Genomic DNA, 25,544 nt, shown 5'->3' with positions numbered 1-25,544 from the left:
TTTTCTGATTTGATTTGTTTTCTGTGCATCATTTACAGCTGTTTTGAGCTTCGCAAAGTATCGCGTCTCTAGCGTTCTCTCGCTTAGGAATACACGTGCTATTTACACGTTTAGGCGCAAGTCAGCATGGGTTACCGTGCTTCAAATTACATGAAACTTTTTTTACAACGGCTTTAATATAAAAGGCAAAAAAAATAAGAAGGTATGCGTTTTAAAAAAAAAAGACTTTCATTTTTTGGGACACCCTAATATATATATATATATATATATATATATATATATATATATATATATATATATATATATATATATATATATATATATATATATATATATATATATATATATATAGTATATATATATATATATATATATATATATATATATATATATATATATATATATATATATATATATATATATATAGAAAGAGAGAGAGAGAGAGTGCATAGGAATAGGATGTAATCATAATTTGACACCGCACAAATATTCTGTGTTAAACGCAAAAGGCACAAGAAAGTCAAAAGTAATAGTTTACTGTAAGTGGTTGGTTGCTATTCTTTGTGTATGATTATCAGTAGCGAAGTTTCCCAGGCCGTTTCCCCTATACGAAATTTCGTTCCCCCTGATTTTCCCTTTCAATTTACTTTTTTGAGACGTTTTTAATCTTAAGAGAAATACAGCGTTAGCGAAACGAGGGATGAACCACAGCAAATTTAACTATTTATTGCTTAACAATCAAAATTGTAGTTTTTTTTTCCTTCGTCATAATATAAATTTGGATTATCTTTTTTTTTTTTTTTTTTAATCAATGCCTCCCTTTTGGAAAACATAAGTTACCAATTGAGTCGTAAAGTAATGAAATATTTTAAGTAGAAACTTCCTAATACAATGGATTTACTTACAGTTTACTTTCAGCATTTAAAATGTTATAGCTCATATAAAGTAGGTATTATTTAAACCTTTCATAAATATCTCTACCTAATTTCACATAATCGTTGAATTTATTGGCCGAAACAAAGCAGAAGCAGTTCTTTTGAAAGAAATGTAGACTCTTTTTTATTGTCTTTTATATATTTGCTTATTCATTTATTTATTTTTCTATGTGTGTCCGCAATGTCCAGACAGCTATGTTCCTAAAAATATACTGCCTGTCTCTCTTCCTTTCCTAAGCATGATAGTAAAAAATAGCCAGAAAAAATTAATGAACAAAACATTACGTATTTTTCTTTTTTCCATTCCTTATTTTTTTTTGTTTGATTTTTCTTATTTTTTCCAAAGTGTGCCTGCCCATCGGGATTAGTCCAAGGAAGGAGTAACTGGCGATCGATGCTTGGTCGTCGCAAAAGAAAAGATCTTCACCGTCTATAACCCTTCCCTCCCTTCTCAGAGCCTTTTAAAGCTTCGACACCCCACACTGTCGCCTGCAGGCTTCTTCCTCAATCGAAGCATCTGCTGCAAGACTCCCTTCTTTTCCACCAGTGAATATATATCTATATATATATATATATATATATATATATATATATATATATGTGTGTGTGTGTGTGTGTATATACATATATCCTACAGATATGTGTATATATATATCCTGGTTCCTTTCCTTGTTTAATTACACTGCAACGAACCGCCTCGCAGGTACTTCAAAATTTCGGCTGAATATTCTCGATAGAAGAAAAGAAAAGGGGCTGGGGGGGGGGGGGCAAAGGGAAAGATATTTGCTCGAGCGAGTTCTTCTCATTCCCCACTTTATACCCGATCGTCTTGCTGAGGCAAGCTGTATAATCTGCGAGCTCCGTGTTAGTCATTATCAAGAAGCTTAGTTAGGCGGATGGTTAAATTAAAGGGTCGCGGGAATGTACGCTTCGGTGCATTGTGTACCTCATTCGAACGGTTCAAGAAGTATTTCAGCAAAAGAAGATTAAATAGCTCGGCTGCGCATGCGCTTTTCGGTTAATTGCTCTTCTTGGCGGAAAGGAACTTCCTCCTACCAATCCGTATTAATCACTTGTACATTAGTGACACTTTATTACACACCGTGGAAAAAGAGGCAAGAAACATAAAATTTTTACTTAAAATTTTATTTGCTTTTCACTGCAAAAAATTCATCTTGTAAAATTTTGCATCTCGAATATAGTACTAATAACTTAATTTGTCCAACAAACTGTTAGTTTTTTTTTAAATTAATTTGGATTATCGAGTTCTTTATGTGTTGGATAAAGCATTTTATACTTGTACGATTTGCAACAAACACTTATATTACGCAACTTATAAAAAAAAATTATACAGATAAGCCCATATCAAAAGGATAAAAAGGTTAGAAGGAAAGGATTTCTATATTTTTCTTACACACCAATATTAATGTCGAAAGAAAATAACATGTTTTTCTGAAATGTGTTTTTTTTTTCATTTTTTCAACTGGAGAAACGTAAAAAATATATAAGTAAGGCTTTGCATTGAAATGTTTCAAAATGTTAAAATTTTATGTGCGCTGAACAGGAATCAAGTCGTTTGATTAAAATAAGTGCTGCCGTGTAGCTTCGAAATACGTGCATGCAATTTTTGCCCATGCGTATAAATGCGTGCATGCCCATGTCAAAATGATGAAAAAGATTTGAAGGAAAGGATTTCTTTATTTTTCTACAAATCACTATAAATGAAGAAAGTAAATTACATGTTTCGCTAAAATTAAAGTTTTTTTTCTAAATTTTAACTAGAGGATTATAATGAGTAGAAAAATAAGGCATATCATTGGAATGTTACAAAATGTTCAATGTTTTGTGCTCTAAGCATTGAACGTGTTGTTCGACGAAAAAGAGACATTCCGTGTAGCTCTGAAACATGAGTATGTGATTTTATTTAGATATAAAAATATTGCAGATACGCCCATATAAAAAGGATAAAAAAGGCTCAAAGAAAAGGATTTCTATGTTTTTCCTATTAATTAGTATTAATAAAGAAAGAAAATTATATATTTCGCTAAAATATTTTTTTTTAATAAAGGAGCATAAAGCGTAGTAAAATAATCTTTTACTTTGAAATGGAATGAAACATTCAATGTTAAACATTAAAGATGTCGTTCAAATAAAAATAAGAACTTCCGTCCAACACTTAACGAGCAAACTTTCCGGTAAACTATCGTAGGCTTTCTTGCTTCTGATCTATATTCTCTCAATTAGCTACGATTGAAAATTGAGTCGAATATACCTTTTCAAACTTTGAAGCTGGTTTCTTAAAACAATTGATGTATATCACTTAAAAGATAATTTTAAAAAACTGATGAAATACATAGGTCAAATCAGTAAATGTTTTTCCACAGAAACGAAATCTTTAATTGTTTCCAAGAAAAAAAAGAAAAGAAAATGTATTAAAATAAAAATCAAATCAAATAAATACGGTTTGTCAAAAAAAAAAAAATAATAATAATAATAGTAATAATAATCATTTGCAACTTTTTCTTTAGGGTAAAAATAAAGCGCCTGGGATTTTAAGTACTTCTAATCCATTGCGGAAAAACCTAAAAACAATTACTAAATAAACTGTAGAAAATTAAAAAGTAAGTAAAAAGCTCTTTTGAAAAAATATATTTCATTGAAACATAAATTTGTTTTTAGCTCTTTCTCTCCGTAAAAAAACAAAGCGGTCTGAATTTCCTTCAATATTCAATTACCAAAAACAAAATTAATGAATTATAACTTTATAGAGAAAATTAAGACAAATCTTCTCAACAATAATTGCTTCACAGTAAAAACATTCACGCCTTGATAAATCATTTTGTTATAATTCAATCATATTAATCTTTGCTATTCAATCATCTTTATCATGTTATCTTATCTTGTTTGTGTCACTTTTAAGTCTACGAGAGATGGTATTTTAGTCCAGTCATTATAGTAAGTTCACCTCGGAATTCGAGATACCCAGCTGTAAGTCTGTAAATACTTGTATATTGACACCCTAAAACTTGTCTCAAAACCTACATATGGTAGGGTGCACGCAACTATTAAATTTCAAGGTCAAAGATCACAAAAATCGGTTTTTTTGCGCTTTTTTGGTAAATATCTCATTTTTTATGGGTTTTTTGCTATTTGTATTTATTAGCAATATTGTAGAATACAAAATTCTCTACAAATTTTATTTGAAAAAACTTTTTATACGGTGAATCGTTTTCGAGATAGAGGGCGGAGAGCGCGCGGTCATTGGGTGTCTTCAGGTCAAAGGTGCCTCCGGTCGAAAACGCGCCATATATAGTTGATGAACTATCGATAATCAATGATTATAAATATTTGTCAATTTTTATCAACTATTATATTATATTTTATCATTTTTTTCCTAACCCATCCACTTTTTATTCAGTATTAATTTACTTAACAACACTTACCTGCCCATATAATTGCAGAATTGTTAATGAAAATATAGGAATTATATTTGCATTTTCACCTAATTAATATTAATAAATTCTTACATGATGAGAAAAAAAAAACAAATAAATTATGAATAAATCTTTTTATTAAAAAATATCATTCAATACATTTATTTTTATTAAAAGTAAAAAAATGGAACAAAGGGTGCAAAAACTACAATTTATAATTTTAATCATCTTCTTCCTCTTCATCGTCATCTTAAGGCTGCTCGTAAATTTCAAACTGATCTTCATTATCGTCTTCAACGACATTTGTCTCAAGTTCTTCCATGATTTCGGGGTCAAAGGTTCCATCTTCGTTAATGTCGCTCTGATATGGTAGAGCATTGAGACAAGTTTGCCCATTACAATGGCCACAAGCTAAAGAGCATTGCAAGCCCGCTTTCCTGCATTCGCATCGCGAACCACAACCACTCTTGCAGTTGCAGAAAATTGTATTTAGCAAATCTTCTGCAGCAGGTGGTAAAATTGTCATGATAGGCTCCAGAAAATCGTTTCGCATTGCCCAACCCCATACCTGGGGTTCCAAATCATGCCCTAACCAAGTTTGAACTTGATAATATACACGTTTGAAATGTTGATGAGCAGCTGCCCTTGTTGTTGGAATATTTGAAAGCTGCACAGGTTTATTAAGTTTTGTATACTTGACGTAATGCATATAACGAAGATGATTGAGACTTTTCAGATTTCGGAGCATTATAGACTGCCAATAAAGTTTGAGTTCCACTCTCTAATAATCTCTGGGTCGAACAGTTTTCTTCCTCAAATGCTGCAGCTAGTTCATCCAAATTTGTCAGTTTCTCAAAAACTTTTAAAAATGACTTTGTTTCCCTTTTTAAAAAGCGCAGGCAAATATTTATAATCATTGATTTATCGATAGCTCATCAACTATATATGGCGCGTTTTCTACCGGAGGCGCCGGTTGACCTGAAGTGATCCTGTGACCGCGCGCTCTCCACCCTCTATCTCGAAAACGGTTCACCGTATAAAAAAAAAAAAAAATTCAACAAGAGTACATTTGTAGAGAATTTTGTATTCTACAATATTGATAATAAATACAAATAGCTGAGAAAACCCATAGGAAATGAGATATTTACAAAAAAAAAAGCGCAAAAAAACGATTTTTGTGACCTTTGACCTTGAAATTTAATAGTTGCGTACACCCTACCATATATAGGTTTTATGACAACTTTAAGGGTGTCAATATACAAGTATTTACAGACTTACAGCTGGGTATCTCGAACTCTGAGATTCTTACCTAATTTAAGCTCAAATGACTGGACTATTTCTGGTATTTTTATTAATAAAGTTTTTTCCTATTTCTTGAAGCCAAAAATTAAGAACATATTCAAAATCTGCACATTTTATCCAAATATTTGGTATCAAAAATAATTTTGAGTGTTGTTGGTGTCTGGTTAAAAAGATTTGAAACCTTCACGTAGGTTTTAATGTCAAACACTTTTGTATTTTCAGTAAATTACCGCCCATTAGCCAGAGCTAAAGCAGAAATACGTGAAATACACCGCCAGCTCAGTCATTTCCAGCCGAGGACTGCAGTTTCGTGCTTATTAGCACTCATCAGCCCGTCATAGAAAAGTGACTGAGCTGGAGATGGAAAACCTCTTAAAGAAGCCAAGAGTGCGAAACAAACTGGTAGCTAATATAGAATTAGCAGACCAGACGAGTGACCGAAGCAATGGTTCGGTTCAACTCAAAGATTGAACATGAGGCAAGGTATATTCAGTAAATTACCGCCCATTAGCCAGAGCTAAAGCAGAAATACGTGAAATACACCGCCAGCTCAGTCATTTCCAGCCGAGGACTGCAGTTTCGTGCTTATTAACACTCCAGCCCGGTATGGGAAAGTGACTGAGCTGGAGATGGAAAACCTCTTAAGGAAGCCAAGAGTGCGAGATAAACTGGTAGCTAATATAGAATTAGCAGACCAGACGAGTGACCGAAGCAATGGTTCGGTTCAACTCGAAGATTGAACGCGAGGCAAGGTATATTCAGTAAATTACCGCCCATTAGCCAGAGCTAAAGCAGAAATGCGTGAAATACACCGCCAGCTCAGTCATTTCCAGCCGAGGACTGCAGTTTCGTGCTTATTAGCACTCATCAGCCCGGCATAGGAAAGTGACTGAAGAGATTTTCCATCTCCAACTCAGTCACTTTCCTATGCCGGGCTGATGAGTGCTAATAAGCACGAAACTGCAGTCCTCGGCCTGAAATGACTGAGCTGGCGGTGTATTTCACGTATTTCTGCTTTAGCTCTGGCTAATGGGCAGTAATTTACTGAATATACCTTGCCTCACGTTTAATCTTCGAGTTGAACCGCACCATTGCTTCGGTCACTCGTCTAGTCTGCTAATTCTATATTAGCTACCAGTTTGTTTTGCACTCTTGGCTTCCTTAAGAGGTTTTCCATCTCCAGCTCAGTCACTTTTCTATGCCGGGCTGATGAGTGCTAATAAGCACGAAACTGCAGTCCTCGGCTGGAAATGACTGAGCTGGCGGTGTATTTCACGTACTTGTGTACTGTTCAAAAAATACTCTTAAAATAGCTTAATAAGTGATATTTTCTATACATGTTCATAATAAAAAGCTTCTTTCTACAAAGTTTGTTTGAAACAAATCTATCACTAAGTTGGGACCTTTATTTGTCTTAAATTTTCCCTAGACGCTAATGTTAAGTTTTCATAATCTTTTTTTAAATAAAAAATAATTAATCTAATCGGTCTATTTACTCAGAATGTATTATTATTATTATTTTAATCGTTCAACATTCAACGAATAACTGTGCAAATCAAAAAGTGAAACATTGGAAGAAGGTAAAATCGCCGAGATCTTCCGATTAAAAATAAATTTGTTCGTATCGGATTATTCGCTTAAAAATCATTAGGGGGGGGGGGGCGCGTGCAGACAGACCGACCGACACACATTTCCTACATCTCAAAACTCTACATTTCAAATTTAATTTCAAAATCTTTATTTTATCATTATTGTTTTTAACCTTCTTTGGTTTCTAGAGACGGGTTTTAAGATGCATTAAGCCTCCTTTCAAGCTTGTTTTTTTTTTCTTTATTTCATTTTTGCGAGAAAATAGGCTAAAAAGAGATTTACGCAGCTCCGAAACACGTGTATGTATTTTTTTTAATTTGATATTCTGTATTTATAATGTTGCCTTTAAATTTTATAAAGAACCATGAAGCTATTTGGATAAGAAAATGTTCATATAATTTTGTTTAATGATTTGTCGACAAAAAAAAAAGAATAAAAAAGAAAAAACCCTTTTCTTCCGTTGAAGACGAACCTAACAAAGTTCAGCAGAAATATTATTAATATTAAATTACTAGTTATTTTAAAGTGATATTTGCGCTCTCTTTTGATGAAAAGTACGCACATAGTTTCAATAGTAAACCTGTCTGCACTTTCGTTAGTTTACTACGCTGTGCTACGATAAAAATACTGTTATGTGAGTTTTTCTAAGGATTTTTTAATTTTATTTTTTGTTACTTAACTTTTTTTTCTTTAATATTTTAAGCATTTTTTTTTTACTTCTTTTTACAAAAAAGAAAGTATTGCATTCGCAAAAAAAATTTCTTTCAAAAATCGACCTTAATTTCCATTTTACTCACCCCCGAATGAATGTTGAGTTTCTTTTTCGACTCGAGCACACGTGGATAAGCCTAAAAACGTATAGACACGCGAAATACCCATTTTGACGATTCTCAAGTTAATTACAACGAGTTTTCTCGTGACGTCTGTATGTGTACGTATGTGCGTATGTATGTCGCATAACTCAAGAACGGTATGTCCTAGAAAGTTGAAATTTGGTACGTAGACTCCTAATGGGGTCTAGTTGTGCACCTCCTCTTTTGGTTGCATTCGAGTGTTTCTAAAGGGGTCTTTTGCTCCTTTTTGGGGGGAAATCATTGTTAATTTCGATGTAAACTCAAATGGTGTTATCGTTTGGCGGACATTCGGCGACAAATTTGGTGATTTTTTTAAAAAAATCTGATATTAATTTGACCACAGTTGGTGATATTTAGAGAGTAAACTATTCAATCAACTTAAAATTGCCAGTAATGGGGAAATTGGAGTAAAAGGAAGTCATGTGATGCATACATCAGCTCGTTAAACATGATTTTCCACAGAAAGTTAGAATAATGAGAGCAATGATATGCAAATGAAAATCGAGCTTTTATTTTAAACATTAAATAACGGCAGTGACATTTCTCTTATTTTTCGTGGCGAGTTGTGTGTGTGTATGTTTCAAGCTATATGTATTTTATCATCTGTGATTAAAACTACGGAATTCATTTCAAAAAACCTGTGCTTCGAAAATAACTGAAAAACTGCAACGTTTAAATCCGATGGAAAAAATTAAAAAAAAAAAAAAAGAAAAACGGGAGCTTCCGCCAAAAGAGATAGTCATCCCAAATTCCGTCCACACCATTGAGAGCTGTTGGGAAATGGATGACTGCAAGGTCGCCGCAGAGAGAACCGTTTCTCCATTCCAAATGCGTGCCCGTACCCCCTTACCCCAGTTTTCCCACTGGAGCCCCGCGACGCTCATCAACTCGACCATTCCTTTGCAGCACCCCCCTTTTCCGGCACCCCCTGATAGCCTGCGAGAGAAACGCAACAGCGCGTGGGGACCAATACGTTGTTGGTTCTGAGTTGGTCAGGACCCATCTCCGCGTTCGTTGGGAGTCCATCCGCATTCTGGACCTAACACGCGGCGGAACACGGTGCGGAATTGGCAATGATATCCGCCTGCATCCCAACCTATCCAGGGGTGTGGAAAAGGGGTCATTGGAAGACGAAGTCGAAAATTGCATTTACGGATAAATTACATGCTCCGAATATAATATTAATCATAGCGAACTGTGAACATTTTCTTTTTTTTTTCTTTTTTTACAACTTTGTAGGTCTGAAAGATACTGGTAATGCCATGAATTTTAATTTGAAATCATTTTATCATTGGTATGAGTAATTTGTGCTCGATTTAGCAAATAGGCATTTACAATTGCTAAAGCAAAATTTCGCATCCGTATGCTTTATATTTACTCAATATAACTTAAATATTTTAGAAACAAAAATAAATTTCCACATCCAAATCCCTCGAGGGATTTGAAAAAGGTTTACTGGAAGAAGAAGTCGAAAACTTCATTTATGGATAAATTACATGCTCCGAATACAGTACTAATCATAGTGAACCGTGAATATTTTATTTCTTTTTTCTTTTTTCTTTCTTTCTTTCTTTTTTTTTTTTGCTCAATAAGGTTTTCTGAATAGTTTTAAAAACCCTAAAATTTAGCAGAAAACTTGCCGAAACAAAAGGTCAAACTTATTTTGAGCACTTTGGAAAGAGAAATGCTTACAATAAATAAAAAATTAAACAAGATAGGGGAGGGTTGGGAAGAATGGAAGAGCTGCCTTTATGCCGAAACACAATGTGGAAAATTACTTTCAGCTTGTCCAGAGAAAAGGCTGAAGATTAGAATCAGAAAACAGTCGAAAGTTATCACACCTATTCTACAAGCGTGAAATAATTTTTCAAATTTTGTTTTGACGTAAATGCAGCTGTTCTCCTTCTCCCCTAATCCCATTGCTCCCAACTCTCACCTTCTCCATACAACAAATGTGCACAAACGCGCCTGAAAAATAACAAAATAAAACACAGAGAAAACCAGACAGATTACTTAAGTACATGAAACATTTAAGGATGAAAATAAATGCAATTTTGAGCCTTTCATACGTAACAAGTTCAGTATAAAAGTTTCCAAAAACAAAAAAAAAAACAAAAAAAAAACTGTGCTACAAGCTTTTGAACAATTGACTGGTAGCATCCAAACATGAAAAAACTTATCAAATAAACCCAAAATTGAAATTATCAATCAAATCAATCAAGTTAATGCTAAAATAAAGTATTACAATCATATTGGAAGAGGTAAGTACAGTTCAATAGTACGAGAGCAAGTACGATAGAGGGCAAGAAGTTCATCCAAAACTTTACGAGGCTACTTTCTCGTTTGTCAACATCGATTTGGCTGCAGTGAGCAGTCAATTTTTAAATTTACTGTGTTTTAAATATCGCAACTGTGAATGAAGGTCCTCACTGCCATAGGGATCCCAAATAGAACTCGAAAATGTCCCTGATAAATGTTGTACACAGTTCTGTGATAAAACGAGATGATGTGTGCATCACTTTTACACCAATTTAAAGTTACTTCCACATTATTGGCAATTTTAATTTGATTCAATAGTTTACTCTATAAATATCACCAACAATGGCCAAATTGAAACCAGATTTAAAAAAGAAAAAAAAAAAACTTTTTTTTTTTAATTTTAAACTTGGCGAAAAAAAGACTGACCATATATCGCCAAGTGTCCGCCAAACTATAACACCACTTGAGTTTGCATCAAAATTAACAATAATTTCCCCCCAAAAAAGTGCAAAAGACCCCTTTTGAAACACCCGATTGCGACCAAAAAAGAAGGTGCACAACTAGACTCCACTAAGAGTCTACGTACCGAATTTCAATTTTCTAGGACATACCGTTCTTGAGTTATGCGACATGTATACGCACATACATACGTACATACAGACGTCACGAGAAAACTCGTTGTAATTAACTCGGGAATGGTCAAAGTGGGTATTTCGCGTGTCTATATGTTCTTAGGCTTATCCACGTGTGGTCGAGTCGAAAAAGAAACTCAACATTCATTCGGGGGTGAGTAAAATGGAAATTAAGGTCGATTTTTGAATGAAAATTTTTTTGCGAATACAATACTTCCCTTTTTGTAAAAGGAAGTAAAAAAGGGATCCTCAAGAATGTATTGCGATAAGCCCCTAAACCTGCAAATTGCCACTGACAGCAGCCGTTTTTCTCTCAGTCTCGATTGTCTTTCACCCCAAATTATTTCAAACTGACTTTTTTAAGAATTCATATACAAAATACAAAATTTACAAAACATTCATACAAAAGAAAAACGATAACTGGAAAGTTAATTTAAAAAAGATATGAAATTCATTCTCACAAAATGCTTCAGAGAATTCCGAAAATTATTTTTCGTTAGCAAGAGCGCTTTAGTTCAGGAATTCATTGGAGATTTTTTTTTTGTTTATTTATTTTTTTTTAACCAACATGTAGGAAAGAAAAAAAAACGGAGAAGCAAATTAGTCACAGTAAAAAATCCTCCAAGATAAAATTTTAAAATCGAAATAGTGGAAAAAAATAATAAAAAAAAATAATAATTTGAATTTTGAGATCTTGAATTCAAATTATATTTTTCGAAATCACGAGTGTGTGTATGTAGGCGTGTGTGTTTGTGTGTGAGGGTATGTGTTTGTGTGTAGGGGAGCGTATGTGTTTGTGTCTGTGTGCAGGCATGAATGTGTGGGTAGTTGTGTGTATGTGTGTGCGTATGTTTTTGTGTGTGTATGTGTGGGTGTCTGTATGTATGCGTGGTGTGTGTGTGTAGTTGTGTATGTATGCGCGTATGTGTAGGACATGGATGCAACGTGGAAACGGCAGCACTGTGAGGAGCCCGTCGACGGTGATGGTGTGGAGGGTGGCGGTGGAAAAATCAGTCAAGTGAGAACAATAAGCAATCGTGATTGCTCAAAAATAAATTAGATACATGTTCTATGCTATATGTTATAAAAGAACCTAATTTTAACTATAGATCTAGTGTATCTAAAATATACAATTTTGTAGTAACTACCACTGGCCGCCGGCCGCCATTAAAAGAGCGAATCTTGACGTAACGGGCAACGAGCAGGCAACCACTAGTCTCCAGTAATGCAACGTTGCGCTAAGCCTCTTGCCTGCGCTTTTTAATGCTCGTCCGGAAACTAGTTGGTATCGGTTGCACATGGAATTTATTTCTTGTTTTGTATATGTACTGTATCTAATTTTAACATATTGTATTAAAACTACAAGAAAAAAACAGAAAGATGTACTTATATTTCAATTATTGTAGACCGGGCACGTTTACGCAGAGCCCTTTTTTCAAAACGAGTTATAACTGGAGAGCCAACAGTCATATCATATTGATGCTGCTAGCAAATATCCTCACAAGTTTTTGAGCATCAGTCGAGCTTCGGTCTAGCATGCAGAAAGAATAATCTCTTTTTTATCAAGTCAAGTAAATTTTGAGTTGAACGTTTTGATGCTAATTGTGAATAAATAATAGTTAAGAAATTGTTGTAATTTTCACAAGATTCGGTAGTGACCTTGCTATAGTTAAAAATTAAATGCCGCAAAAAGTTTATACCGGACTACTGGACTTAACTGAGAAGGATGTCCACGGGTTTCATTAATACGAAAAGTATTCTTTTGGCTATAAAATTACTATTTGTTTTGAAAATAAAAGATATTAATGAACTATCTACTTAGTTATTGAATTGATTATACTCAATGTATGCAGTTCTGAAAAAAAGTCTCAAATGCATACCATCCAGCACCTTATTTAGATGAACTTTTAGAAATTTGGAACATATAAAAATAAATATTAGTTTGGATTTAACTGCTGTACGAACTTCGAGGGGCAATAATATGTAACAGTAAATTCTATGTTAGAGCAATTTCAAAAAAATTCAGTTGGGTGCGCTGTTTTGTTATTATCGTTAATATTATGATGATTATTAATAGTTATTTTTTCTATTATTGTTATTTAAAAGTTGTTATTATCTTTTTTTTATTAATATTATTGCTATTTTTGTTTTTGTTTTATCGTTAATATTAAGATTATTAGTATTATTGCTGTTCTTGTTACTGCTATTATTTTTTTTATAATTGTTATTATCATTATTATTATTATTGTTATTGTGACAGATATTGCTTTTGTTATTATTATTATTGTTGTTGTTGTTATGGTTGTTGTTATTGTTGTTATTATTACTATTATTATTATTATGATTACTTTTTATTACAACTATTATTGTTATTATTTTTATTCTTGTTATTGCAATAAATTTATAATTTAAATTTACCTCTATATTTTGTAGTGAATAATCTAATGGAATGCAATTGTTGGAAACGCTCGGCAACGTTCAGAAAACAAGTTCAATTCATGAAACAAACAAGAGAGCTATAGATGTTTTCTGTTTTAATTCTCTTTGTTTTCTCTTCCTTTAGGTTTGGAAACCAGCAAAGATATGAATATTTTTGATCAACATAGAATATTTTCTGATTACTATGTCTCAATATTTTGGATGCAACTTTAAGCTGTACATTGTTACCGCAGAAACCCGTAGATGCATGCTCGGACACTTTAGCACAAAATGGTCGTTCATTGGGTAATAAAGTACCATTGTATCCACTTGAAGCACTACACTTTGACGGTGGAGCAAAAACAAGAGTAATGTGGCGAAACTCATTTTGAAGATCATTATCGGTCTACCCAACTTAGTGAAAATCTGTATGCTCCTGAATCATTGGGCCAAGAACTGGATTAAGATGCACTACTGAAAATTCAGGAACTAGTCATAGTGCCCGTTTTCAAATTATATGCGTCAACCAAACATTTTCCTGCAGACTACCCTGGTAGATATTAAACGGTACCCTTACAATAAATACCCTTAGACGTCTGCCGTTAGAGTTCTACATATCTTCAGCCCAAAGCAGGATATCTTATTGTTTTTCCTGGGATTATATGTCTTATAGTGTTTCTATGAGGTGACTATTTTATGCGGGGATGTATTTTTATAACGTACATACCACATTCACAACCGCGATTGTTGAAAAAGTACATTTATTAGTGAGATTTTTTTTTAATTCATAAAAACCTTTTTTTACAGACTATAATTTCCAAACTGCACACTATGTAGAACTTCTAACAATAAAGTTCAATGAATGAAGTCAAAACTGTCAAGCAGATCTGGCAACACTGGCGTAATAAAATGTTGCACCCGCAAAGTAGCAGGTATTGACCATCCGCCACCCCCCCCCTTACCGTTGTTCAGTTGAACGTCGTTTGTGTTAACTGTAACCGTCGTGTAAGACTTAGCTTTACAAAGTGCTTGACTAGTGCATTGGTTCTTAAGTGAGAACAGGAAAAAGAATGATCAAAACATCAGTTTAAAGTCTGTCAAAATAGTTTCTCGTAAAAAAGAGGGTGTTTCAAATTGAACACCCACCGTACTCTCCAGATCTCAACCCTCCTGACTTATTCCTATTCGCACATCTCAAACTTGCTTTAAAAGGAAAGTGAGATGACTATATTCCTAACATCTAACGAAATGTGACGCGGCTTTTGAATTCCATCCCAAAAAAAAACAAGACTTCTTGCAAAGATTCCTGGACATGTATAGCATATCTCACCGGTGCATAATACGAAAGTGATTATTTCGAAGGACACTTAGGTAACTTTCGTTAATATTTCATCTACGTTAAAATTACCGTACTATTCACCGAACTTTACTATCATAGGTTGTATATAGGACACGCATTTCACATTATTGAAACACAAGTCCTGAAATAGTAATAAGAAAAATATTATTACCGGTTTTTATTAGTCAATAGAGAGAAAAATCAAGTGTTTTTTCATTAAAGAACAAAATTCAGAAAATTTGTTTTTTAGATCTGGATATTTTGAGAACGCGATGGTGATATAATTGATCCCATTTTTGATTGAGAAAAAGTTTAAAAAAAACTATATCACACCAAAATTGTATAGTATTTAGATAGTTGGTAAACTGAGAACATATAACTCATTATTTAACTTAAGAAGAATAGTAACGTTAATCGCACATACGCTAGTGAACCGCTTTTTTTTCTCTCTCTCACTGAATTTTGAATATAATCATTAATTCTATATTCTAAAAGCTCCTCACGCGTTAGAAACCATAATTACCCCTATTGTTTCTGAAAGGTGGTTCAAAAGAAATATTCAAGTGGTGGAAATAAATCCATTGACGAGTGAATGAGTTTAAAATATTTAAATATATTTGAAACAAGGATGTAAGTCATGAAAATAATCTTAAATATCAATTTATGTTGAAAGCATTTCAGCCATACATTTTTCTCAGTAAAATCACATAAACCATCTCACAGAAAAGAGCATAAAATCTTATTTAACGAAGAAAAAAGAGGGCATATCTATCATTCTGAGTTAGCGGTATGTTTAGAATATTTTTTCAATACAGTAACCTGGTAATCTTCAACCACAAAAGCAAGAAAAAAAAAGAAATCAATTCCTTATATTTGCATGAAAGTGCAAGAAAAAGAACACGGAGAGCGCATTGGAGAAGAGAAATTCCATTGGAAGAAAGTGGACAAAGAATCCATACTTTATTTATTCTGTTGGGAAAAGAAAAGATAGAAGAAAAAAATCTACCTTTATTTGCTTTCCCCACTGAGAGGGTGTTGGGGGGGTGTGGAGAATATTGTGTGTTCGCTTGGAAAGTGGCAACTAAGTACCCCTCAGAGGAACCAACTGTATGAGAATAAGAGCAAAGCACGTTTTCCTCTGCTTTTAAAGCAATGCTTGAAAAGTTTAGCTGAAAAGATTTAACTGGCAGCGTTTTCTAATCGCTGAGAACGCATAGCCTAGCTTATTATGCGGGAGATTGGATTTCATACTTAAGAAGGATAAATCAAGTAAATAGAATGCTCGGAGGAATCGCCACAATATGCAATATTTGTCGTGAGGAATATTTCTGAAAACTGTTAAATGAATTCTATGAATCGAAAAAAGGATTTTTCGGACAGCTTGCAAATATTTTGGTTCAACATACGAGATGTGTCTACTACACATTGCGTAAAATGCAAGTATGTTGTTAACCATTTAAGAAGAGACCGCTTGTCTTATTATTTCAACCAAAATATTCCTTTGCAGCAAAAATATCTAAATTATCCTTGTACATCAGCCATATTAGTATAACACAAATAAATGACGTTTGGGCTACCTATAATTTAAACTTGCTTTTATACTAATTATGTCAGGGTTTTTTTTTTTTTTTTTATTTTTTTTTTACGTCCAACTCTAACAAAAAGAAAAAAAACCTAAAACTCTCAAGACACTCAATCTTATGAGTGTTTAAGCTCAAACAATTCAAACATTTTTCAAAGTTTAAAACTCATATCTGACAAATTCGTCGTACCAAAATACCTTTATACCTTTATTTGGTAAAGACTCAGCAAAAAAAACATCTGAATAAGAAATTTCATTTATTTCCATTGAAAATTTCTTTTTTTATTTTATATTTCAAAGAGAAATTAGAGTTCTAAACATATAGTGATACGTAGACACATCGAAAGATATATGAAGAAAAAAAATTAAAAGTTTAATTTAATTCGTATTTTTTCTCATTTAATATTTTTTCAGTATCCGCATCAGCGACAAATAAGGAAAATAGTGGCGACAGGGCGGGGGAGCATGTTTTACTAAGATTAATGAAAATAAAAATTTTAAAATGCTCCCAGTTGCTGCCAGTATAGTTTAGCTTCTTTCATGAGAGGATAACTTCTTTGTTTTAGCAGAAGTTGAATATAATTTCAACACTGATTTATTAAAAACAAACACACTTTAAACTAACTTATGAACAAAACTTAATCAGGAGCAAATATGAACCGCTCAGATGCTTACCTACATAACATTTAAATGAACTTTCAAGTTTTAAAAAATGTGCAAACATTTTAAACTATATTTTTTCTAAGGTTAGTGTGCCAAATAAAGCAACCTTAAGGTTCATTATCTAGTATATCGCTTATTTATGATTCAACTGATTCCAAATTTTTCACAATCATCACCTGACTCAAAAACATTTCAATTACTTTTTTCAGCAGTTTAAACACAGAACGGCGATTTGGCCCTATAATAGGATCATGAGCTCCCAAAAACGCCAACTCTAAAAACGCAAAAAAGTACTATGAATTCATTTATTTATTTATTTTTTCAATATAAACATTTTTAACAACATTTGATAAACTAAAAAATATTACTCAAAATCCCTTACTTACTTCAAAGGAAATGAGGAAAAAGATCAGTCGTCCCATTCAAACCACTACTCAGTTGTTCTTTTCTTTTCCTTTTTTTTTTTTGTGTAAGAGGGGGGGGGCAATCCTGTGCACAAATCGTAAACATATGTGCAGCATATGCAACACAGGATCATATCCTCCAGCCAATCCTTCAGTGTCTGAATAAGGGCACCGGACCTCTGATAAGGCCAATTATAAACTACTTTTCTATAAACAACAAATCAAAGAAAAAAAATGACGGCACTCATCTTTCTTACTGAATTTATCACATACTTCTAGAACAATTCTAGAACAATAGGCTTTCTAGAACAATTAATATTTTTAACGTAATTAAACTACAAACAAATTCATAATGCAAAAAAGACAAGAAAATTTAACCAAGACTCTTTCGTACTAACTTTTGCTACTCTTTTGCCTGTTGATAAAAAACTTATTGTTGATCACCTTTTAGCATTAGTTAGATTTTTAGACGACAGTGAATCACAGTCTAGCAAATATTTGCAATCTTACATCAGAAAATTTTGGAAGAATTTCATTAGTCTACAAAGCCTTATTTAGCACACCCACCTTATAATAAATTTTAAAGTTTTTACTTTTCAAAGATGTTTATAGTTAAATAGTTTATAAAAAATTATATTTTATAGTTTAGTTACATAAAATAAAAAGACATAAACTAGTTTAATTCAATATAAAACTTAAGTTTGAATCATTTAAAAGACATTATCATTCTGTATATAAAACTGAAAAGCAATTTGTAATATACAATGGTGGGAAAAATTATTGACCCATAAATATTTAATATAATTTTTAAAATTATAACTTAACTTATTTTAACTTTTTTTCATTAAAATAAGGATGGGTAATACCAAAAATTTTACTAAATTCAGAATTATCAGTTAAAAAACTAAAAGAAATACGCAATTAAAAATGTGTAAATTGTAAAATGTATCCTTACGTGAAACCTGAACAGAAGTATAAACTCAATGATAGAAAATCCTGGACTGTGGTTAATTTTTGTTCGAATAAGTTAATTTAAACACTAGACATGCACTAATGTTGCAATTAGTGATCATAAGTTATTTTATTTTTCAAAAATAATAAAAAATATCAAAATATGGAGTGTGGACAAAAGTATGTAGTGCTGGACAAAATTATATACTTAAAAACTTTTAACTTATTTTACGCATAACTCAACACAGTCATTTTCTTTAAGCAAATATGAATAATTGTCAAATAGTCCTAAAATCAGAGTAACTCATAAATTTAATAAAATAATTTTTGCAATGTAAAATATGGGTAATTTTTGTATTCTATCATTATGTGAAATCTGGAAAAAAGTATTAAGTACAAAAATTCCCAAATTCGAGTAAATTATGTTCGAATGAGTTCCTCGAAAAAATGCACACGAATAGAAGTTAGCATTAGGGATCTTCAGTAGCTATATATTTAATATTGATGAAAAACAATAAAAATATGAAATCAAAATAAAAATTCGTTGTATTAAATTTCCAATTTCTGGCATTTTTTATTAATGTATTTCATGGCTGGAAAATAAATCAAACTATTAATTTCGTCATTAGAAATCGTCTTTAGACGTTACATTCATATGTCAAACGATGAAATACCCCTTAAAGCAAAGCATTTAGTAAATTGTTATTTCTATGCAACTGAAACTTTTTTTTTTTTAACTGCTCAAAGGAATCTTTTTATTTCCTTTTACAAAGTAAAGGAAGTATTGTATTCGCGAAAATATTTTCACCCAAAAATCAGTCTTAATTTCCATTTTGCTTGCCCCAAAATGAATAGTGAATTTTGTTTTTCAACCCGACCGCACGTGAATATATGCCTAAGCACGTATAGACACCTGAAATATCCATTTTGAAGATACCAGAATTAATTACTACTAATTTTCTCGTGACGTCCGTATGTAAGTGTGCATGTGCGTATGTGTGTATGTGCGTACGTATCTCGCATAACTCAAAAACGGTATGTCCTAGAAAGTAGAAATCTGGTACGTGGACTAGTTGTGCACCGGTTGCAATGTGTAACATGGGGTCTAGTTGTGCACCTCCCCTTTTAATGCATTCGGATGTTCCAAAGGGAGTCTTTTACATCTTTGTGGGGGGGGGGGGAATTCATTGTTCATTTCAATGCAAAGTAAAGTGGTGTTATAATTTTGAAAACACTTGGGGATATATCTCCAAGCTTTTGGTCGCCATGTTTTTTCGCCAATTTGGCGATAAATTTGACTTTTTTTTTTTTTAAATCTGGTTTCATTTTGACCACTATTGGCGATACTTAGAGAGTTAACCACTGAATCACATTAAAATGTCCAATGTAGGGAAAATTAATCTGTACATTTTTTTTTCCTTCAGTTCGCAACAAACGTGCGGCCAAAATATTTAAAGTGTTTCTTTTTTTACTCCAAGGCACTATTATCATTAAATTGGCATAAAAGGAAGTCATGTAATGCACACATCAGCTCGTTTATCTGATATTAAGTCCAGAATGATTTATTTGACGCTTTAAAATTACGTTTTTTATATTGTTCAATTGTTAAATACTGCTCGTCCAACATTGAAATTCAAATCAGTTAAAAATGTTTTGAGCACGAGCAACTTTTGGAGGACAAGGGATCAAAATTATGGTCTTGGGAGATGAAGAAAAAAACCAAAAGCCAAATTAATAGTTAACTGTTAATTCATCAGATTTGACCTTTGAACAGTTAAAAATGTGTCATTTTTAGAATTGAATGAATCCAAAACATTCATGTAAAGTACAGTTGCACCGTAGTATACTAGTACACTGCAGTATCTTCAGAAATGAATTTTTGAGATATTTGAAGAAACTTGTTTTGGATGGACTTTATACTAACAATAGAGAAATGTTGGAAGTAAAACTCCCATAAATTGATACTGTGATAAATTTTTTCTGTAATGAGGTTTCGCACACCGCGAAGCATGCTCTAATCTGTACTGAAGGCTACTGCGCATTAAACTGACTCAATTACAATTGAACTATAAAATAAAAACACGAAAAAATACCCGCTAAATAAAAATTGAAATATATTAAATACAGTTGACGCCCGCTACAACGTGATTCGACTTACGCGAAATGGCTATAACGCGAATTTTTCGAATTTATAGCTAACGCTAATTCCTGGTCCACAACACGATTTATTTTTGAAAGAAGTATCGGATTAGTGATTGGCTACTAAATTCTGATTTCGTGAATTTTAGTACTTACCTTTAGCATCACTGACAGCGAAAGTTCCCACGCCTAACTAGTCTACACATCGCACTATTAGTGCATCAAATAACTACTCAGTATATTTCATTTATCTTTCTTTCATTCTAAATATTAAAGTTTATGAAATATAATGGCATCTTAGTGCGCTGTTAGATCTAAAGTTTGTGAAGGTGGGAGAAAAAAACAAAGTTTCTGACAAAAGAAGGGTTAAGATTACCGATATGCTTGAACAACTCCAAACGTCAACGTTAGCTCGACACAAACATGCGTGATTCTACCATTCATACAATTAATAAGGTCGAAACAAAAAGATATAAAGTTCAAAACTTAGTTTCAATATTGAAGCTTGCAAAGTAATGTCTAAGCAAAGTAAATATTATGATAAAGGAAGCTGCTCTTGTACTGTGGTGTAAAAATATTAGGAAGATGGGCAGTTGCCATAAATGGAAACGTTTTAAAGAAAAGGCAACTGTATTTTAAAATGTATCAGATAACAATCTGATCATAGAGCATAAATCATTATCATCTTCATTTTTTACTTATAAATATTATTACTAATCCACTGTACTGTACTGTTGTTGTGCAGCATTTTGTTATTACTACACACTGTACGTACCATGGGGCTCTTTTTAGTCTTTGATCATTCATTTTGTGCACCTTAAAGTATTTCATGTTGAATAAAACAGCTTTTTTATTTTTCAAATACAGTAAAAGTTTAGTTCTTTAAGTAAGAAACTGTAATTTACAGTTGAGGAATGCTTTAAAGCAGTTTAAGGGCTTTTATAAGTGTCTAAAAGAATTTGGTATGCTTTTAAAAAACATACCTAAATTTTCCCACAGGAGTCTTGGAACGCATCCCTCGCGGAAGTCGGGACTCGACTGTACTTAAATTGAATTTAACATCTATGTGACTTGATTTTTTCATAATTTTAAAAACCTTTCCGTATTAGATACGTCACTTTATTAGACGACTTGATATTTTTTAATTGGCAAAAATGAAATATATATCGTTTATTTAAACGCCAAGTTTTCTGCGTTTTTTTCTTTTTCTTTTTTTCACCTTCCTTTAAATGTAGCTTTCAATATTTGTTAGTGACTGGATTGATTTATTTGACTTGATATTTTACATTGTAATGGGACATTTACAATTATTTTATTTATTTTTTGAATTTTTTTCAATGAAATTTTTCATATCATTTAAACGTTGTTTTGGTTTGGTGGATAGTTTTTCTTTCAATGGCAGTTTTAGCCTTTTTATAAATTTATTTCGTTTAAAATTTTATTTAAAAGACAAAATAATGTGTAATACTGCCAAGTAAATAGTTTCTATGCAACTTGACGTAACATGGTGATAATAAATAAAATAAAAAATAATTGATTCGATTAAAAATTCGGCAAGGAACAGACCCATAGCGGAAAAGTATATAGTTACTTTTTTTATGTTTTCATAAATATGTGATTTTTTTGAATTTTATCTTTACCCTGACGATAATATCTCTAATCTAAATATTTACTGAATGCCTCTAATATCCATTAATTCAAAAGAGTGCCATGAAAAGATATATAGAAATATATATAAGCTCATATTTCTGATATAAATCGCAATACTTATGTCTCCAATATGTGTACGGAGTACTGCTGTAGCAACTGCAATTACTTTAACCCATGGCAATTCAATACTTTAATTAGTGGCTGTTGTATCCATTTCGGGGATGTAATTTTAATTTAATTAACGCTGGTTTCGTAAGGAATTGCTTACTTATCTCCCTCCTTTCGAAATCGCTCATGGAAATGTAATTGCAGAACATATGAACCAACCACTTGAGGGATTCTGAAATGTTTAATGAGGTTGCGATGTCCGATTCTTTTCTAAGAAAGACGTGTTTTTGTGCTTGAGTAAAATATACTGAAGTAGATCAGAAAAAAAATTGTTTGCTATGAAGAATGCGTTTTAACTTCTGCAAAGATTAAAAAATTTTCTATGACTTTTTGGAACTAAATCGTAAAAAAAAAACTATGAAAGTACTTTGAAAAGTCAATTAATGTAATATTTTAAATTATTGAGTTTAATGGCAGTGAAGATGCGATATTATTAGATACTTTATCGTAAAAACTGTAAGTATTCTGATAGGTACAAAAAAATAATTTGAGCAATATTTAGAAAGAGTATTGAGAGATACTTTGATAATAACTAAAAATGAACACAAATGACTGCTATGAGAGTTTTTGATGGTCGTCATTTTTTTTGCAGACATTTCTCTTTTCTCACAATAAAATTTGAATATGTGTATTACATTTTCGTAACTATGTGCAAAAATATATCTTTCAGCGTGAGATGCAACCGCTTAAATCAAAAGGCTTATTAAGAGAGGAAAACATCACAGGAAAAAAAACATTCACCAGCATAATTTGTTTTTGTAATAAATATTTTAATCTTAAAAATAATGCAGTCACACACTGGATTTTCTCTACAGAGCAGTCATTGCTGAGTAAATATTTAAATTCTTGCAGTAAAGTATCGCATAAAATTTAATCACTAAGGTATTTAAATTTAAATCCATTTTTTTTCTTTTTTTCCTATATAAGAAACGTGTTAAGAGAGGGAAATTGAGATAGTTAGTAATTTATTTAAAACTTTTCATCGTGACTGTACGGTTATATCTGTACCGAAATCCCTCAAACTAAATTTTGTATTTAATAAGTAAGGGAGGAAAAAAACTCTTAAAAACGCTTTTAAACTGATGACGTAAGTCAAATAACGCCTCGAAAATCTGAATTATTTAAAAAGTTTCAAAAGGCAAAACCTCATGAATTTAACCCTGCGAACTAATTTATTTATTTCATTAACAATTGAGATTGTTATTACCCAATTTTGTTTTTTGACGATGATTAAAAAGAAAAGTCCAATAATAGCAGAGCAAGCATTATAAAAGCTAATAAACTATATGGAATGCTATCTGACAAAATAATAATGATTTTTAATGCATTAAAATTGTATTAAAAATATCATGTAGGAATATCGTAAGATAACATAGTTTAATAACGTATAACATACATTATTTAACATTATTTTGTCTTTACATACAATAAACTTTTTATATACATATTTTGTCTTTGAGAGATTAAAAAAAGGAAAGAAAACACTAACTCAATACCTATCTAAAATGAAGCAACGCACAAGCTGCCTAACATAAGTATTTCATAATATTGACACACATTTGAATGTTTTAAATGCTATGCACCAGTTAAGGTTGGGAAGAGGTTTTAAACAATAATACATATTAAAACAATAATAAATAAATTCAAACTATCGGAATTTCCCGAAAACATGTTGTGCGCTTTTAATTTTTGCTGAAATTATTTTTTTTTTTCAAGTATGCCAAAGCAGAAATGCTGTGCACCCAACGATGAAATCTTTCCTCGAGTCGGGAGAAACTGCATAACATATCAGGAAAAAATATTTTCTCGAAAAACTATTTTCACATCCGTTTCGAGCTCATCATATGTATTTATTTACCAGCATCAAAAAACGAGCATTTCAAAACATTTTAAAGAAAAGACTCAGCTATATTCATAATGTGAGCATAAATAAAATGCTTCAAAAAGCGACATGGAGAAAAATGAGTAACACAAATGCTCACCATGCACAAAAGAACAAAAATCAACGAAAATTTCTGGTGCAGTTCGTTATTCCCTTAAAACCCCTCCCTCCAAAAAACAACAGCAAGCGTCTCGTGAAAATTCTTGCCCGGAAGAAAATATTTTTCCCCCGAATTCCATCGCAGCTCGCAAAGAAAGGACGGAAACACGCAATAATACCCTCAGGAGAGTTCGCGCGCTGCCGTAGGAAACGGTATCTTGGGAGATGGCAAGTCTGGGAATGTCGAGAAGATGAACTTCAAAAAAGTCACTGCAAAAGAAGCAGAGAGAGAGAGAAGTAGGAAGCGGCATTAATTAGTTTCATTTCTTATTCGGAAGCAGCTTCCTCTCTCTCTCTCTTTGGTCGTAAACAAGCGAGTCTGCATTAAGTTTCCTCAACTAAACAAGCTTTCGACACTCCAGGGCTAGCTTTCTTGTTGTTGGTGTTTCTAGATTTTGAAGAACCAGAAAGGCTTCTGCATTGATTGAAACGCTTCGTCTTCGGCCGGGTGTGTACGCCACCTGAGGCACGCAGGGGCTACTAATTCTATAAAAGCCGCTAGGTGCATTAAGAAATGGCCTTTAAGCAAATATTTTCTCTGCCGCCAAATAATATAATTGATAGTTTGGAGCAAGTCGAGCGAGGCCCTATCACGAAACTTGTTCCAGATCCTGGTTTGCTCAAGCAAGCCCATGTGTGGATTTAATTACGAGAAAAAGCCCATGAATCTGATTGAAAATTTTCACTCTCAGCACTCGTTTAATCAGTGCTCGGGATTTTTTTTTCTGCTTCTTGTTTGCGCAATATTTCAAATTCTCGAAGTTTGTGCTGTATAAACACCGGATTTCAAGACGCTGATTCTCGTGTTTGTTGGTTTAAAAAGAAAAACTGATTTTCCGATAAAGCTGTGAAGAAGTAGGAAGAAGGACTCAAGGTTACTAATGAAGAAACATCTATATTGGAAGTCAAATTTGTGTATTTAAACACTGAAAGTTAAATCAATGCTTTCAAAAATATATTTACTTAACTTACATCGAAAAAAATATTTTGGTGCACGTAAGAAGAAGTACTTTAAAATGTGAGACGAACAGGTAATCGGAATGGCAAGACAATGTCCAGATAATTAGGACACTGCACAGTTACTGCAAATAAAAAACCCTTAAAAACTTTTTTTGTTTTTTCAATTGGTATCTATCCTATCAGTTACTTCATCAAAATGCTAAACCATTCCATAAATCACTCA

This window comes from Uloborus diversus, chromosome 5, assembly GCF_026930045.1.
Source record: "Uloborus diversus isolate 005 chromosome 5, Udiv.v.3.1, whole genome shotgun sequence".
Classification (NCBI taxonomy): domain Eukaryota; kingdom Metazoa; phylum Arthropoda; class Arachnida; order Araneae; family Uloboridae; genus Uloborus; species Uloborus diversus.
This window is presented reverse-complemented; position numbering follows the sequence as displayed.